The sequence below is a fragment of the Papio anubis genome, chromosome 4 (assembly GCF_008728515.1).
Source record: "Papio anubis isolate 15944 chromosome 4, Panubis1.0, whole genome shotgun sequence".
Classification (NCBI taxonomy): domain Eukaryota; kingdom Metazoa; phylum Chordata; class Mammalia; order Primates; family Cercopithecidae; genus Papio; species Papio anubis.
The window spans coordinates 48,364,755-48,383,079 of NC_044979.1; positions in this window are offsets into that span (position 1 = coordinate 48,364,755).

Below are 18,325 nucleotides of genomic sequence, written 5' to 3' on the forward strand. Positions count from 1 at the left end.
TACAAAAAAAAAAAAAAAAAAAAAAATTAAAAATTATCTGAGTCCACAGGCTGTTACTGGTTACAGGAAATACAGGTGTATACAACTACTTGAGAGACTGAAGTGGAAGAATCACTTGAGTCCAGGAGTTTGAGGCTGCAGTGAGCCATGATTACATCATTGCAATTCAGCCTGACTGACAGAGGGAGACCCTGACTCTTACAAAAAGTAATACAAAGATTTTAAAAAGAGATATTGCTTGGCTATTCATGAAAATATGATGCTCAGAAGATTATGTTGACTATGTTTTACATATGAACACTTGTAAGATGGCATTTGTCAACATAATAATTTTGCTGTGGATATTTTCAATTTATCTTTCTTTAGGGTTTCCCAAATCAACTGAAAGATTTTAAGTGTAGCTAGTCATTTCATTACCAAAGCTGTCACTTAAATTCACATTTTAAAGGAAAACCTGAATTCAGTCAAATGTTACGGATTTAGAATTTAGACAAACTTCCCCAAGTTTAATATGCTATTAAACAAGTTTAATATGCTAATAAAGACTATTAATACTTTAAATAAGGTCTTTAAAATAACTGTTAAATAATGAGAACATATTTAGATTGTCCATACTAGGTAAGGAATCATTAATAAACTAATCTTTAAATATCTAGGAATGAAGTCAGATAATGCATTGCAAAAATATAGTGGATTATAGATCTTACTGAAGTAGGAAGATATCAATAATATAAATTTTTTTTACTCTGTGATTCTATGAGTTTGCCATTTTTTAAGACTCAACATATAAATAAGGCCATGTGGTTTTTGTCTCTCTGTGTCTGGTTTATTTTACTTAGCATAATGTCTTCCAGGTTCATCAATGTTGTTTCAATGGCAGGATTTCCTTCTTTTGTTAAAGCTGAATAATATTCCATTGTACATATTTACTGCATTTTCTCCAGTCATTCATTCATTCACTCACAGACACTCAGATTGTTTCCATATCTTGGCTATTGTAACTAGTGCTTCAATGAACATGTTGGTACAGATATCTCTTTGAGATACTGATTTCATTTCCTTTGGATATATACCAGAAACGGGATTGCTGGATCATAATGAGGAAATGTTTGTCAAATGGTACAAACTTTCTGTTATGAGATGAATAAGTTCTGGAGATCTAATGTATAGCATGGTGACTATAGTTTATAATAATGTATTGAATACTTGAAACTTGCTAAGAGAATAGATCTTAAAAGTTCTCACCAGCAAAAAAGGGAAATAGGTGAGGTGATGGATATACATTAATTAGCTTGACTGTGGTTTTAAGTTCACAATGTATATGCCTATCAAATCATCAGCTTGTATACCTTAGATATATGCAATTTTTATCAATCATATTTCAATAATGCTGGAAAAAAGATAAAAAGAAATTGACAATTAAAATGTTACATTTGATTGTAAGTCCAGAAGTTTTCTCATGCCTTGAAAATTATTGTTTATTGTTAAAAGACAAATGCAATTATGTAAATTTGAATGTAAAGTTTTATTGAACGTCCCTGAGCCTGGTTTATTCTAAAATAGTTGGACTAGACAAATGAACACCACAATCTCTCCCATTTCTAAAAGACACAATTCAGTGCTTCTCTGTTCAGACCTCAGTAAATTTAAATGAACATTTCTCATCATGAAATAGTGCAAACATCAGTTCACTATGAATAACATTTTTCATGAAAAAATTTCTAAAAAGAACATTTTCCAGGTTAAATTTTTCTAATTCAGAAAGAGAGTATAAAGTTGACCCTAATAACCTTGCTGATCTATGTCTTATAAAATTCATGGACTGCTGGAAGATGTCAAGATTGATTATAATTCCACATTCCAGCTCTGTCATTCTGAGTGTCAGGCAAATTCTTAAACCTTGTGCTGCTGCAAAGTAGGTTTGATAATAATTCCCGCCCACCTATCACAGGGTTATTATAAGATGTATTGTGATACCTGGCACAAAATAGGTCCTTACTAAAGGTCTCAGAAATATTTCTGAACACGTGTGTAAGAGGAAAAGGATAAAACAGTGTGCAAATAATGTGTCTAGTTAAATACTTATTTGAATGTTTTTTAAGTACTGAGCCAGACTATATGCTACTTTATATCTGCTGAAACCCTCTTGAATAGATTTTCTCTTAATTTCATATTTGAAGCAACAGCTGGAGATCCCCAAAAAAGACACCCAATACCCGTATGCCCACAAAAACTCCACGGATGCCTACTCTCGTTCAATTTCCACTTGGGACCATGTGCTCAAGTGTAGAATTCAGTGCTTTACGGCTAAGGTTAATACATCTGTGTTCTGGCTGGGCCAGGTGACTCATGCCTGTAATCCCAGGACTTTGGGAGGCCCAGGCAGGAGAACTGCTTGAGTCTGGGAGTTTGAGACCAAACTGGGTAATGAGGAGAAACCAGTCTCTACGAAAAATACAAAAATTAACTGGGCATGGTGGTGCATGCCTGTGGTCCCAGCTACTCAGGAGGATGAGGTGAGGATCCCTTGAGCTGGGGAGGTGGAGGCTGCAGTGAGCCTAGATCACACCACTGCACTCCCACCTGGGTGACAGAGTGAGACCTTCTCTCTCTCTCTCTCTATATATATATATATATGTGTGTGTGTGTGTGTGTGTGTGTGTATATAAATAATATATTATATATTTTATATATATAGTATATGTACATTTGCACACATATTTACTTGGCTCAAACATTTGAACGTATGTTTTAAGAACTGTGAAGAGTGAGGTTTTATCTTATTTGAAAACTTACAAGTTAGCCTGCTCGAATTTCATGGATGTTAGTGGAAGACATATGACTACTGGATCACAAACCAGAAATTGTTATTATAGCACAGCAGTCAGCATTAACTTAAGGTTCACATTGGTTCCTCCTGCCTCCACATTCTACAGGAGAGTTACAAAAACAGGCACACATGAATGCTGTGCATGCAGAAGGTTAATGTCACAGTTGAGGAGGCCCAAACTGTTGTTAGAGGGCTGCAAACAAACCTGCTTGACTTGTGTTCCAGAGGAAGATGTTATCTCTGTCTTTCAAGACTGTTTGCTATCCAAATATCCTTGAAAAAATATGAAAAGCAAACCCTGTTACTGCCTATGTTCCCAGGGTGTCCAAGAACCCAGGAGACCCACTGAGACTATATTGTAGGAGTAGGTCTCAAGACACCTCATTCCTAAATACTTCAATGTATTTCCCCTAAGATTGAGGACATTTTCTTACATGACCACATTATCATTTTCATTTCTAAGAAAATTAGCACTAGTAATTAACTTTTTCTTGATTATCTATTTACCTTCCTCTTATGCTAGAATATTAATATCTTAGTACATGCACGTGTCTATGACAGTAAGTAATTTCCTAATTCACTAGTGTTCTATTTCGACTTTTCTGGTGAGAAGTAATCATCTATAAAATATATTTAAGCTCTCTGTTGCATCCTATGGGATCATAAGAAAGGATAGAATAGGCAAACTTGTTTTCTTGGAAAAGAAGAAAAATGTGTGATATGGAAACATGATTGCAAATACAATAATAGCAACATTAATAATAATAGCTGGCATCCATAAAGCTCTTTTTATGTACCAGGCACTATGCCAAGAGTTTTACATCATTTGTTTAGTTAATTCTTATAGCAATCCTGTAACATTTTCACAGATGAAGAAAATTGAAGTAACTCCCTCAAGGTCAGTGATTAAATGGCAGAACTAGGATCTGAGCCCAGGTCTGCATAATTCTAAAGCTGATGTTCTCAAACACTGTTCAGTATTATGCTATTCAACCTCTGCTGGCATAAGCTTTGGCACTGTGAGCTTGCTTGTGCTCCATTAGCACAAATCATGTCCACAAAGCTGTCCTGTCTTCAAAGGTGGGGCTATGTATCTCTTGGCTCGGTAGCTTTCTGCACTATTTAAAGGCTTAACTGGCCGGGCGCAGTGGCTCACGCCTGTAATCCCAGCATGTTGGGAGGCCGAGGGGGGTGGATCACTTGAGGTCAGGAGTTCGAGACCAGCCTGGCCAGCACAGTAAAACCTCGTCTCTACTAAAAATAAAATATTAGCCGGATGTGGTGGCACATGCCTGTAGTCCCAGCTACCCTGGAGGCTGAGGCAGGAGAATTGCTTGAACCCGAGAGGCAGAGATTGCAGTGAGGTGAGATCGCGCCACTGCACTCCAGCCTGAGCGACAGTGAGACTCCATCTAAAAAAAAAAAAAAAATCATAACCATACTCAAGACTTTAACAAGAGGGAGGCAATGTGGTATCCAAAGATAGTGTTTCAAAATCAACAGAGGCTTAACTCCTGGAGCCAGGACCTAACAAGATTTACATCCTGGTTTATCACTTAACTGGTTTGGGACCAGGGCAGGTCAGCTAAGCTCTGTATGATCACTCTTGTGTGAAATGTGGATGCCAATGCTCAAACGTCAGTGCTCAAAAAACATGTTGTAGATGAATCTTCATTCAACACCTGCCTCTGGGGAAGGCCCTATCCCAGCTTTTTTCCTTTTGGGGGAGAGTGAGAACAGCTAATGCAATTTAAGCCCAAGGCTGTGGAGGTTGCTCTGGTCTCAGGACACATTACACACCCTCTAGAGGAGGAAGGGTCATGTTTAGCCTGTTCTTGGCTTCCTCCAGGTAGTTTACAAAACGAATGTGTAAAACGTTTCTTATTGGCTGAACTGCTCTGACCTGACTCAGTGGGTGAATCGGCTGGAGCCCCCTGCTCAGAAGTGTTCCTGATAGCACAGACTCAAATATTCCTTCCTCATGACTTTATTCTTGTTTTTCTGTGTTACATACCTTTTAATAAACTCTCTATACATCCCCTCCATTCCCCTATTTTGTGGGGTAGATGCAGCCCACAACTGACTCTGTCTGTGATGATCTTTCACATCATTTGCCTGGCGCTTGCCTCATGAAGTCACAGCCACAGATTTTCGGGCTGTAATGCAGGCTCCCATTGCCAGTGCAACTGAGATCGGCGCATGCGCAGCATAGCTCCAGCTGGACCCCTGCTCTCCGGTCAAACTCCAGCCATCTCCAGCCATGTTCTGGGCTTTCTTTGGCTTTATGATTAATCAGTTCTGCACAGTTAGAATTATTAACATCAAAGTGAGGTAAAAATTTCCTTATTTGCCTATATTTTTCCCTCTCCTGCTCTTAATATTCAGGGATAGTTTCTCCTGAAGACTATTCCATTTGACATGATTTCAACTACCCGTGGTGAGAAAGGATGCCAGGAATACCTCCTCACATAATAATCTCTAATAGAGTTTATTTTTGTCCGTGATTTGTAGGATAATTCACAATTATTAACCTCAAACATGGGGTAACTCATGTCTCCTTTCCATCATGATGTCCTTCTAACATTCCTAAAAGTCAGATGAGGAATTTTTTTCTCAAATGACCACATTCAAAACCTTCATAAGTTTTACATATTGTATTGTTCCACAATTTTCCTTCCTGAGATTCTGGAAACATTACACAAATGAAGTACACCACACTCAACCACACCCATTTCCCACAACAACTTCAGTCACGTATCTGCTTGGCATACATTTGATTACTTGGAGTCCCGCTATGGACTTTTGAGAGGAAAGTAGAAAACCACGGTAGAAATGTGAAAATCAAAGTGTGACCATCTACTCTGATAGGTTTAAATATTTTTTAGCCATATATTCATCTGTTCAAACTAAACGCATTGTATTGAAGTTCAATAGAAAAACAAAGAAGAGGCACTCCAGTTGAAACAGGGGTGGCTATAGCTCTGGTGATGATGAGGACGAGAACTCCTGCCTGGTCATTACTCTATCTCTGCAATTCCACTACCGCCCCCTGCCCCCCACACCAAGCAAGTCCTGAAGAATTCCTAGGGTTCTATGGAACACAGTTTGAAAATTTAAGCCAATCATCTCACTTCAATTATAATTCACTAAATATTTGGTGAATGCCTCCTACTTGCTTGACACTCTGCTTAGTGCTTAGGATACAAAAGTAGCTGTGATTTTAACCTCCGAGGGGATTGTATATTCTAGAGAGGATTAATTTTGTAATTTAATTTAATGTTGTCAATATTTTGATTGAGGTTGGCTTAGGGCACTGCGAGACTGCAGACAGAGGTGCAGTCTGGAAGCTGTGAGAAAGGGTTTCCTGTAGAAGTTGATCTGATGATTGCCTTGTCAGAATAAAACCACATTGGAAACATAAACAACCTGTAGTCTTAATTAAGGGCTATAGAGTTAGCACCCTAGGTTTTAAGGTCAGGCTGACTGGGTTTCTCTCTCAGATCACTGTTTACCAAGCGGGTCAACTTTAGCTAGATGGACTTGACCTCAGTCCTCTTACCCGTAAAACGGTCATCAGACTTAACTGAGTATTCCAGATATTAAACAAGATAACGTGTAAAGTGCTGATTCTGGTGCTCTGAGCCCGGTATTTGTTTGAAGACTCTTCTAGCATTTTATTCCTTTCATGCCTCAATCTCATGATTTTGGGTGAAAGAAAGACTAGTTTCTAAGCATAGTGCACTAAAGAGGAGACTATACTTTCTAAAAAATATCTTTAAGGTGCTGCTATTTCAAAATTTGCCATTTTATGCCCTTTGGGGCAAAGAATAAATGCTTCAAAAAGTGCAGGCTTTTGGAATTGCTACTGACACAGCAGAAAAGCTTTTTAGCATTTAACATTTTTTACCTTCCCTCTAAACTTTGGTTGTTGGAAAATAAGCCTAATGTCATGAGTCATTTCTGTAATATTTTCCCCTATACTTTGAGAGACACATTAAATTCAGGAACAAAGGTAATCCATAATAAAAAATAAGTAGTAATTGGTATACACACGCACCATTACTGCTCAATGTAATTAAATCGTGACAGCTAACATAGCTTCCATTACAGGGCAATTTAAATTCCTTATTTATATATTTTAATCATGTCTGGTATACATGAAACAGTTGACTTGCTATAACATTAAAAAAACTATTCAGAAATAGGTAACAGGTAGATATAATAGGCTGTTTCAGATGGCAAAATTGTCTTTTCAGTTATTCTAAATTTATTACCATGACTGAAAATAAAATTCTACAAAGAAGTCTTCTGTTTATCTCTGTATGTGTGTGGAGGAGGTGTCTGATATTTTCATGTTACTACTTTTTATGTTTCTTATGAGTGACTGATGAGGATTTCATTTGCTGTTCCTTTTTCCCCCAGTTCCCATCAGTTCGATATAGATGTTGAAAGATGCCCGTAGGTATATCATAATTGTTTCCCGTCAGCCACTTTGCCTTCAGGTTTCTGTGCATGTCCTTATTAAATAAATGTTTGTAGAAGTAAACTTACCATTCTGATTTTCCACTGTGACTTTACTAGCTAGGTTCTTCATCATTCATTATCATCTACCAAACATGCCTCAAGCTTTTCACTTGAATCCAAGGATGCTTGCTCAGGGGAAAAATAAATGAACCTAGTACTAACAGAAGCTTTAAAGGGATAAGACTATGTGGCATGTGATTTCTTCTTTGTGTTTTTCAGGAGATGGAAACAACCTGTTCTGGGGGGAATACGCAGCTAGATTTTAATTTTCACCTTTTCCCAGGATGCCTGGAAATTCACACCCCCTCACTGCAGTTTTCTTAGCTATATTTTAAAGACAGGGTTAGGAAAATTATTTGCTTGCATTTCTTTCTCCGCTTCTATTGTCTGACCTAAATGACACAGAACAATATCTTAAGTGGCTGTACTCTCAGGTTCATTTCACAATGAACTACATTTAGCATCCAGTCCAATGACATTTATGAATGTTTTTCATATTGATCTTCAATTTTGGATCATACAGAAACAGTATAACTGAGTTTATTCCAGCCTATTCCAGGAAACATGGCCCCAAATCATAAATGGGCAACAAAATACCTGTTTGCAGTAAATGCATATTTTCTGAATAGTTCATAAGCACTGTCAAAGTACAGACAGAAAACCATTCTGATAAAAACATCTGTTCATCCAAAGGAATTCTCCTCACTTCTCTGTAATTCCCACTGAGGATTGTTTGGAGAACTACATTAATTTATTTCTTGATTGTCAGACACTTTCTCACAGGAAAATTGTGAGCCAGACTAAATTCTGGATTTCAAGAGTTCACTAGAAAATACTGTGCACTCAAAATAAAGAAGCAGTCAGTTAACTCTTCTCATGCAGTTTTCTCCACCAAATTATTGTTGGTGCTGTGCTTGTTGCAAACATAGGTAGAAGTCAATCAGGACATCCATTTTAAAAACCACCTAGAAATCTATTTATTTGGAAATCAATCTACAATGAGGTGGTATGAACCTTGAAGGGGAAATGTTTTTCTATGATATGATGAATATTTTTGAATGCTCTCGTGCATTTGGAAATAGTTTTAATGTTTCCCCCTTTCATTCCAATATATAAAGAAACAAATGTTGGGTTAATAGCTATGACTACTTTTGAGACTTTCTACTAATATGCTATGGTACTAAAAGGACACAAGTGGGATGAAGTGTACATTAGCATAATTATATTCATTCCTTTATGCGACAAATTATGTTAAGTGCATACTGTGTACTAGGCACTGCATGAAATATTGGGAGAATAGAGGTGGACAAGACAATTTCCTTCCTCAGGGATTTCTCAATTAAAAGAGAGTCCAACAAGCCAACAGTGACCAAATGTGTGAGGAATGTTTTGTCAGAGCTATGAATTTGTGAGAAGCAATTAACTCAGCCTGGGAAAAGTGGCTCAGGGAAAGGAAAGCTGATCACTCAAAGACAATGGGAGTTGCAGGGGTCACTGGGGATATCAAGCTTTGAGATAATGTGAACTAGAATATAGAGTATGTGGTGAAAGGAATTGAAAATAGGTAGGAGTTAGAGAATTGTGAGACACGAGACAGTGGGAAGACAGAGGCCATTTCCTGAAAGGGCACAAATGTGATTGAAAGATTTTAGATATTATTGTGAAAGCTCTTGGGAGGCATTGGGGTCTCTCTCTCTCTTCTCCACCTCTCCCCCACTGTCTCTTCCATCCTACTTCCCTTTTTGTCTTCCTTCTTTCATTCTATCCTCCCTCCTTCTCTTTCTTCAATATTTCCTTCTTTCCTTTCTCACTCTCACTCTTTTTCTACATCATTATTAGGTATAATAAAACCACATACTTAAAAAATATACAATTTGATACATTTTTGATAGATTTATATATCCATAAAACCATCCCTGCAATCAAGATAATGAACATATTCAACACTCTCAAAAGTCTTCTCTTGCCACACTATAATCCAACTCACTATGGCTTAGTTTGCATTTTCCAGAAATTTATATGAAAGAAATTCTAAGACTTTTTTTTGTGATCTGGCTTTTCACTCGGTGTAAGTATTTTGATATGCCTCCATATTGTGTAACATTCTATTGTATGAATATACCAGAATTTGTTTATCCATTTACCTTTTGATGGACATTTGGGTTGTTTTCAGTTTGTTGCTATTGTAAATGGAACTGCTACGAATGTTCTTATGTAAGTATTTATGCGCAAATATGGTTTCATTTCCCTTGGGTAAATACCTCGGAATGAAACAGATGGGCAATAACAATAGATAAACGTTTGTGATTTAAGAAAATGTCAATCTCTGTCCCAAAGTGTTTTGTTTTATGGTTTCTCCAGCAATGTATGAGACTTCAAGCTGCTCCACAATCCCCCACAACACTTGGTATAGTCAGTCTTTTTAAATTTTAGTTATTTTAGTGAATGTGTAGTGATATACTATTTTTGTTTAATTTATATTTTCCTAATGACTAGTGATGTTGAAAATTTTTTCCTGTGTTTATTTGGCATTGATATATCTTCTTTGGTGAGGTTTCTGTTCAGATCTTTAATTCATTTACTTTTCTTTTTCTTCCTATTAATTTTAGAGAGTTATTTGTATATTCTCGATACACATCCATTATCGGAAAAGTGTTTGCAATTTTTTTTCTCCTACTTTGTGTCTTTTCATTCTCTTGACAGTGTTCTTTAGAGGACACATTACTTAATGTTGAGTTCAGTTTATCAATATTTTATTTTATGGATTGTGTTTTTGATACTATATCTAAGAAATCATTGCCTAAACCAAGGTCATACAATTTTTCTGCAGTGTTTTTTCCAGAAGTTTTATGTTTTCCAGTTTAACACTAGGGTGTATGATCTATTCTATGTAAGGTGCCCTTTATCAGGTTGAGGAAGCTCTCTTCTTTTTCTAGTTGCCTGAGAGTTTTATGAAGAATAGACATAAGATTCTGTCAAATGTTTTCTTCCGTATCTGTAGAGATAGTCATGTTTTCTCCCCCTTTAACTTGTTGATATGGTAAAATATGTTTATTTTCAAATGTTGAACTAGCCTTGTTCTTCCAAGATAAATTCAATTTGACCATGATGTATTTGACTTTTCATATATTGCTAAAGTAGGTTTGCTAAAATATTAAAATTTTTGTCTACATTTATAAAACATATATTTTACATATGCTTATCTACGTATAGGTTTATGAGAGGGGGGTTTGCAATTTTCTTTCCTTGTAGTAGCTTTGTCCAGTTTTTCTATTAGGATGATATTGGCCTTTTAAAATAAATTGGGAAATATTCCTTCTTCTTCAATGCTCTATTTGTATAAAATTTATCTTCCTTAGAATTTTGGTTGACTAAAAGTTTGTTTGACACCACCACTGAAGCCATCCTGACTGGAGTCTTCTATGGGAAGTGTTTTAACTAAAAATTCATTTTCTTAATACTTATAGGGCTATTTAGATTGTTTCATTCTTATTGAGTGGACTTTGGCAATTTGTCTTTAAATAAATTGACCTATTTTATTCAAGTTACTGATTTTTCTTTGGTGTATATTTGTTTATACTATTTTCTTATTTTGATATCTGTAGACTCTATAGTGATGTCACATCTCCAATTTTGAATACTATTGTGTTTACTCTGTTTTACTCATTATTCTGTTTAAAAGTTTATGAATTTTATTGATCTTTTCAAAGAACCATCTTTCAGTATTATTGATTTCTTTTTTATTATTTATTTGTTGCCTTCTTTAATCTATTCTTAATCCCATTCAGTGTTTTTCTCTTTTGAGACATTGTAGTTTTCCTCTCTAGAAATTAGATTTGAGTATCTTTCATACTTCTGTTTCTTTGCTTTCTTTGCTTAATGTGTTCATTTTTTTTTACTTTCTTGAACACATGGAATATAGTTATACTAAATATTTTAATGTCCCTGCCTATAATTTCTATAATTTTTATAATGCATGTTTTAATTTATTGGTTTTATCAATGTGGGAAATATTTTTCTGTTTGTTTTCATGTTTGGTAATTTAATACTAGATGATGTACATTGTACTTTTTACCATTTTGGGTGTTGGATAATTTTTCTTATAAAAAGTGTTCTTGAACTTTGTTCTGGGTAATGGTTCAATTATATGAATACATTTGATTTTTAGGGTATTGCTTTGTTAGGCAGGGTCAGATTAATGTTTACTCTATTACTATTTTGTTTTCCACTAGTGAGACAAAATATTTCGGGATACTTTACTTGATACACTGTGAATTATTACCTGTTCCACTGTGGCTCCTGGAAACAATAAGTTTTCTAGATCTAGGTGCGCTCCCAAGATTTTTCCCCTTTTTATCCTTCCAGACATTCTTTTCATAGCGTTGGATAGTTTCTTTCTATGCGTACACTGAACAGAACAACACTAACTACTCATGGGGCTCCTCTAGAGACATCCAGAGTCCTCTCTCTTTGCAGCCCTCTCCTCTGTAGTACTGTACTCTGTAAACCCCAGTTACCCTGACCTCCCTGAACTCTCAGCTCCCTCTGCTTTCTTTTGTAAGACACCAGGTTTTGCTTGGGTTTCCCCATCCTGTGCCACAGCCTGGAAACTCTCTTTAGGCAATAAAGGGAGGCAATCATAGGGTTAATTCGGATTTCCCTATCCCTGGCCTAACTGTCTTGTGCTGTCTGATGTCCAATGTTTGAAAATGTTTTACGTATCTTATAAATGTATATATAATATATGCATATTTTACAATAAGTATATGTGTGTATATATACACATATATACATATATACCTACATATATATACACATACATATATACACACACACATACATATTCCAGTTTTTTAGTTTTTTTCAAGCAGAACAGTAAAGTAGGTCCTTGTTGTTCCATCTTGGTTAGATGCAGATGTCCCACTGTAGGTTTTTAACAATGAAAGTAACATATTCATTTTTAAATATCAATGCCAAATGTACCCCATTGTAGATTATAGGATTTAGAGAAGCCTTGTTAAAATAACTTTTACAATAATGCAAAAAAAGAAGATGTAAACTTGGATATTGTTGGTTATAGCTGGAATATGAGATAATTATATATTTTGTAGCCATTGGAAAATAGAGTTTATAAAGACCAAAACGCATGATTGAAAACGATGATATAATGTTACATTTTAAAAAGTTAAAAAGCAGGGTACTAGAACACTAAATTATTTACATTATATTTTACAAAGTGAAAAAAGAAACCTTCTATAAATCATTATATTTAGAAATAATAGCAGAAACTCACAGCATTGTACCCACTACAATGAACGATTACATTTCTTGCTGTTTTTCTGTATGTTCCAAATTGTGATAGGTGTTATTTTCATTATAAGAAAATAAACTTCTAAAGACTTTTAGAGGGTAAAGTAAATAGCACTGAAGATTGACTGGCATTATTGGTGTAATAGTAAATACGTATAAAGAAGGAGTTTAGGTTAACTTTCTCATTTCTAGTGTGGGACTTTGATGGATAACTAACAATTACCAAGACAAAGCAGCTGTTAGAGTGAACATATTGAGTTTATTTTTGAATCTTTTAAACTGGAAGTATTTGAGGTATAAGTGTCTAATAGGGCATGAGTTTCAAGTCTCTGAAACTTAGAAATGAGCTTTGAGCAAAAAAGATGCATTTAAGAGTCATAGATACTAGTTGAAGCTGTAGGATTAAATGAGGTTACCTAAATACCTTAATTTTTATGATTTTATCATATTTCTCACATTACCCCCATAAATAGACCAACTACTCTATCAAAACCACAATTAAGCAAACTTCTTGCCTTTTTGCCTAATAATAATAAATTATAGTATAATTGTATACTTATAATTATAGATATACCAACATAAAGTTAACTGCTTTTAACAGTATAGTACTATTGGTACTATTGGTTAATGTTGGCCATTCTCCAAGTGCTAGTACAATTCCAAGTTTAGAAACTGGGAAAATACTGTGTTATAGTGACAGATTAAAATTTTTGTATATATTTAATCTATGAATGCCACTGTACTCTAGACTTACTGAAATTGATCAATGTCTTGCTTATCTAGCACAGTGCCTGCTACATAGCGGAAACTATTAAATACCTGTTGAATGCATGACAAAGGCTGTGTAACAATTGAATGAGACAGATTAAATATATAGGAAATGATGTGCTTCTGGCTGTTATTTCTTGACCACTTTTTCTTGTTCTTTCCTTTCTCGTTATGCACATTTCCCTTCTCATTACACACATTATTCCTTCCTCATTACACATAATACTTTTTCATAGATCTACCTATCTATCCGTCCCTGTATTCACCCTCAACCCATCTTATTTGCATTTCAATGTAAATTGAAGGTAGTAGTTTACCTCCTATTAAACACTTCAGCATAAATATCTTTTAGCTAGAATTCAAATTTGTTTATAGTCTTTTAATTTCAAGATACAATCTACATACCATGAAAAACATATTTTAAGTGCATACTCCCTGATTTTTGACACGCATGTACCTATGGAACCCAAACCACGATCAAAATATAGAATACTACTATCATTCCAGAAAGTTCTCTCATGCTCCTTCCCAATCAATCCCCTCTACCACTGTCACAGAGGCAACTGCTCTCCTTATTTCCTTCCATTATAGACTAGGCTTAAGCTCTAGAACTTATTATAAATGAGAAAATAAATATATGTTCTTTTTTGTAACTTTTCTTTCACTCAACATGTTTTGATATTTATTTATGTTGCATTATCAATATTTCAATCTTTTTATTGCCAAATAGCATTTCATGATATGAATATTACACAGTTTATCCATTCTCCTACTAAAGGATTTCCAGGTTATTTCTAGTGTCAGGCTATTGTTATAAAGCTGCTATGAACATTCTTGTGCAAATTTTTTGTGGGCTTACATTTTTTTTTCGCTTAGGGAAATAATGTAGAAGTGAGATGGCTGGGTCATAGGCTAAATATTTGCTTACTTTTATAAGAAACTCCAGGCCTCCCATTTCTAAAGCACTTACACAATTTTACATTCCTGCCAGAAATAGAGGAGAGTTCCAGCTAGTCCACATCCTCACCTGGCTTTGTCAAGCTTCTTCATTTTATTTGTCTTAATGAGTATGTAGTCATCTTCATTTGTAGGCATTCATTTGCATTTCCCTGATGATTAACAATGTTGAGTCCTTTTTCAGGTCGTTACTGGCCATTTGTATATTCCTTTGTGAAGTCTCTGTTAAAATATTTTGCCTACTTTTTACTGGATTGTTTGTCTGTTTTATTGAATTATGGGAATGCTTCATAGTTTCAACCTGTGGTCAGGTATGTGTTCTGCAAATAATTTCACCCATTTTCTTAATAGTGCTTTTGATAGACAAAAGTTTTAAATTTTGATAAAGACTGATTTATTACTCTTTTCTTTTCTGGCTAAAGTTTTCCGGGTCCTAGCTAAGAAATCTTTGCCTGCCCCCATGTCTTAAAGCTATTAAAGATGAAGCAATTTCTATTTTCTTGCTCTAACACATACACTTAAATTTGGATTTTAATAATACTTTTTGATTAAGGTGACTTATTTGGGTAAAATCAATGGAATGTTTGTTTCAATTAATTCAAAACTAAATGAAAAATATAGGAAGGAGGAAACACAATTTTATGCTTTGTGTTTCTCACTGAAACTAGTGCAGCTTCTTGCACATAATGAGTGCTCAAAATATTTGCTACTTGCTCTTAACTTGAAATATATGCCCCTAAAAAATAGACATAACCTAGAACTTTAAACTTTGAAAAATACATTACGTGACTATTGTGCCCACAACTTGCCATATTCTGCTCTCCAAAAAGTAATTACTTGGCTTATTCACTCGTGATTTGATGAAACTCTTTTGTTTTTACTTTGGTTTATCTCTTTTGTTAAAGAGAGCACAGGGAAAGAGAAGCAGGTTTTCATGTCTTTGAGTGGGTTGTGCCTGGGGTTGTAATTTCAATGCCACTATTAAAATCTTGGAGGAGAGAGATTTTTACACTCAGACTCCTACTGCCTTTATAGGACTGGCTGAACTGTTAGAAATCACAGGGAAGCCTGGCAGTTCTTTGTAATTCAGCCATAGCCAGACAAAGACGTTTGGTGTTAAATGAAGTCTGTAAGTCTTGACTGAAGGTTTAATTACCATAGTCATAAGCAGGCCACCTTTAGAGGGTTTGACCATAACAAATGAATAAGACATTGATGTTCATTCAATAGTGGCAAGTTTCAAACAGAGGATAGGTCTGTTAGTTGGTTCGCATTCTCTTTTGCCTTTCAGAGCCTGAAGGACAAAGTGTTACATAATGTTTGGTGATATTGTTGATACTAAGCCTGGGCGGCACCATATAGTGGACTTGAACTCAGACAGTTGTAATGTTGGATCCTAGCCCTGTCACTTACTTGCTTTTTGGCCTTTGGGAAGTTACTGAATCTTTCTGGGCCCATTTCTTGAAAAACAGGGAATGGGTCATCCTTATATCATAGCGATGGGTGAAGATTACTGAGATGATACACGTAAAGAACCTGATCTACCAATCAATATTCTGTAAATGAAAGCTACTATTATTTTATGCTTATAGTAGTAGTAGCAACAATGCTAGTGTAGTACTCTAACTTAGACACGGATGTAAACACCAAGACTTTCCTAGCAATGTAGACACAATGGGAAAACATTTTCATCTTTCTCTTTGGTTAGATAGAGATATATTGGTTCATCTTGAAGCCTTCCTTCCTTCCCTAGTCTCCAAATCATTTGCCATGACCATATGCTCTTCCTCATCACATTTTTCACTCCTAGACCTCTGTCTTCTTTGCTTCTGAAAAATAGCACTTAGAGAGTCAGCACCTCTAGTCATCAGCTTGCATTGTCAGCACTTTCCCACCTCCAAGGATGATAAAACCTGAGAGAAATGAAAAATTGTACTTTATCAGGAAAATGCAGATGCTCCTGCCATAATACACCTTCGGGTTTGCAATTATAAACCTGGCTTGAAGGAAAGGATATTTAGCAGGAACCAGGAACATTCTTCCAGGACTGGACTGTGGTCTTCTTATGCTTGTTTAAAGTAGAGGGAAAAGAAGTTAAGCAAGTATTTTGAATGACCAAGACAGGTAGGGAGCAGCTGTTGGTTCAGAGGTCTCTCCCCTTCTGGGCTTCCAGGGCTGGGGTTTTGAGATGTGATGTTGTCGATCCCGCTTCTGATGAAGTGATGAAGTGATAATCTCTGTATCTTTCCTTAAAACTAAGGTGTTGATATGGTTTGGCCCTGAGTTCCTACCCAAGTCTCACCTTGAATTGTAATAATCCCCACATGTTGTGGGAAGGACCTAGTGTGAGGTAATTGAATTATGGGGACAGGTTTTTCCAACGCTCTTCTCATGATAGTGAATAAGTCAAATGAGATCCGATAAAGAGGAGTTCCCCTGCACACACTCTCTTGACTGCTGCAATGTAAGGCATGACTTTGCTCCTCCTTTGCCTTCTGCCATGATTGTGAGGCCTATAGATTACCCAGTCTTGGGTATGTCTTTAGTAGCAGTGTGAGAATAGACTAATACAGGCGTTAACTCTGTAACCGTGCAGATGCCTGAAGTTTGACTCAGCAAGAGGTGGAGCAGCCTGGACATACATGTCAGAGGGTGTCATAAGCCACAGAGCTTCAGGAATGTGTTCGGGGAGTGGGAGAGGAGGAATGACACATAGTGTCTGTTGCTTTGCTCTTCCCTGCACTGGGGTCATTATTGGGCGGAAAAAAAAATATCATTTTAAATTCTTCTCCATTCAGAAAGGGACTTCTTAATACAAAAGCAATCTAATAATCCAACTGAAAATTATTGTGCCCATTAAAAGAAGAGGTTAATTCAACAAATGTGTCCCAATAAATAAAACTACTCATGCTAGCAAAATTGTGTTTTCCTCTTTTATATCTTTTAAAAATAATGTAAGAATTTTCTTCCTAACATCTAATTATGTTTCATATGATTAGGAGCAAGGAATCTACTTTTTCATTTACTGATTCAGAATTTGCTAGTATAGAATAACAGTGACTAAGAGAAAAAGACATTGATATTAGATGAGGAAGAAAAAAATACATTACATGTTAATTTGGTCCTGTGCTTTTGATAACTTTGCCTAAAGGATTTGGGGGTTTAATATAAAACAATAATTCAGTCATTAATCTAGTTTCCCTCTCCATCCTATTTCCCCTGCATGGTGGTAATAAGACCTACTAAAAGTGAAAAAGTTGATGAACTAAAAATTAAAGTATTTGAGAAAGAATAATCCATCTGGAAACACAGTATTCCAGAAAATAATTATACTTCTAATAATAATAATTAAAGAAATAATATCCTTGGAATTACAATTATCAAACTTTTTCCTGGCCTCACTGCATATTTTCTGTCCACCATGGTAAGAATATCAAGGACAGTCCTTTGGTTATGAAAACAGAAATGCACTTTGATCTGAGGGAATAATCAAGTTGCATGAAAACATTGCACTAATGATCTTCTTCCTAAAGGGGATACTAGAGGCTTTTGTCTGCGGTGTGGGTGGCATGAGTTGTGTATTCATAGGCAGCAGGCTTGCCCAAGATGGGGAGAGCTTTGAAGGCAGTGGGGATGAGACGGGAGCTTGGGGAGATAAGAAAGTGTAATTGTGCCCAGCAGTCACAGACGCTCTATTGAGCTTCAGGTTTCCCTTCAGGTAGATTGCCTTAAAGTTTAAGGAACTCCCACAAATCTCAGAAGGGAAACGGGTTGCAGCCCTTCTTATTTCTCTACTCTGTAACCTGGAGTTTTAATCGGTCCTATGGCTTTTGTTTCACTTTGTTCAGGAAATATTAATTTCTAAATGTATAATGACAACTATGATTATTGTTGTTTTATATATTAAGAATTAAATGAAAGAGTAAGCCATAAGCA